Here is a 2,033-nt window from a genome sequence, read left to right as displayed (position 1 = left end):
TTAGCTCCTGAGACGCCTCCTGTTTGAGGGCATTGCTGACCATAAACAGAACTGACTGCCTGAGAAAGGAATCCGCTGAGAACCTGACGTCTCCACGTCTGCTGTTGTATTTACATTATGCATATATTATGTTTAGATATTGTGGTTTCACTTTTGTGCCTGGATATATAAACTCATTACACCCCGAGTAAAGTGATGCTTTGATACATTTACTTAGCGTACTGACTCTTTCTTTTGTTCTCCGCCCATTTGATTCCGCAGGTCTAGCCTAACCTCCAGTCTGAAGAAACCCAACGACCCGAGTAGAACCGCTGGCCAGATTCTACAAACCATCTCTCTTTAAGGTGTTTTAAACATACTCAGTTGAGGAATGCTGGCATTTGAATCATTTTGTAAAGCAGTAACTCATTGTGCTCTCAGCCTCTGAGCCCTATCAAATGCTCTCTCCCACGTGCTACAACAGTCTCTCACCTGTGGGTTGCAAGCTCCATAGGAGTTATATATCAGATAATTGCATTATGACTCATAACAGCAGCCAAATAACAGTTATGAAGAAGCAATGAAGTAATGTGTAGTTCAGTCACAACTGTATTAAGAATTAGGAGGGCTGAGAACCACTGCTCTAGAGAGTTGTTTCTCTGTTTGTCAACAGCTCTTAGAGTCTTCAGGCCCCAAGATCACGGGTTAAACACAGAGCAAGGTGGATGCTGAGGGGCTAGCCTACCCTCTTTTTAGTCCCCACGGAACAAGTGAGTCACAAGACAGGATCCATTTTCTAGTAACCATTGTGATATTTATTTCTGATTCACTACAGATTCAAGGTTCTTTTGTGATGGATGGATCAGATAGACCAGGCTGAGATAGATATAGTCAGGGACAGAACCAGCAAACCCCACTGCAAACCTAGGGGGAGGGTGGCTTATAGTGTGCTCCAGTGGAAGACACTGGGTCCATGACCTCCCACTTTATCTTTCAAGCTTTCCTCTTCATCCTAGCAACAGAACTTTCAGGGGTCTAGAAGGTTCTCCAGGATTTGCCCTCCAACATGCCTGGACTTCTTCATGCATTGGGAAGTAGGTCTTGGCACTCAATTACCAGATCCACCACTGACTCTGACCTTGTGAAAATTACTTATGCTCTCTGGACCTTCAGTGGGGGTATACAACATAGGAATGCTTTCTGTCGAGATTAATTGGAAAACTATGAGCAATGCACACTCAAGCACATAAAGCAGCAGGGGATCACAGGCTTTGGCATCATGTTCTACTGTTCCGACTTGGGCTGGATTCTCTGTGCCAGAAATGTCCAGTTACCCACAAAAATAACATTAGCCTGGTCTGTGGATAGGAAAGATTCTGTTTATGAAGCTAAATACTAGTGCTTAAAAAAAAAATCACTGTTCCTCTAACATTATAGATAATATTGAACTATGATGTATAGACATAAACATATTACTTTTTTAAAAAAGTACATTCCTACACACTTTAATTCAGTCATTCCACCAGTAAAGTGTAATACACTGGGCCCTCTGATTTTATTTTATTTCATTTTATTTGAGTTTTCAGTTAGCCCAGAAATAGAAAATTCCAGAACAAATAATTACTAAAATTTCAGTTGTGGTTCTAATTATCCTACCTTTTCTTTTTTATTTTTAAACATAGGATCTCATATAATCCGGGCTGCCCTCAAACTTGTTGTATAGCCAAGGCTAGCACTGAATTTCTGCTCCACTTTGCTCTCCTTTCCTGAAGCTAAGAGTACAGTACCACTCTCTAAATGCCAAGGGCATTGCCAAGGCCAACAGCCTTGGGACCATGGGCAGTTGGACAACTACCATAAAATATTCTTTTTTTTTTTTTTTTTTTGGTATTTTTCGAGACAGGGTTTCTCTGTATAGCTGTCCTGGAACTCACTCTGTAGACCAGGCTGGCTTTGAACTCAGAAATCCACCTGCCTCTACCTACCAAGTGCTGGGATTAAAGGCGTGAGCTACCACCACCCGGCTTAAATATTCTTTTTTTTTTTTTTTTTTT

Source organism: Mastomys coucha, unplaced genomic scaffold, assembly GCF_008632895.1.
Source record: "Mastomys coucha isolate ucsf_1 unplaced genomic scaffold, UCSF_Mcou_1 pScaffold7, whole genome shotgun sequence".
In the NCBI taxonomy this organism is placed as follows: Eukaryota; Metazoa; Chordata; class Mammalia; order Rodentia; family Muridae; genus Mastomys; species Mastomys coucha.
This window is presented reverse-complemented; position numbering follows the sequence as displayed.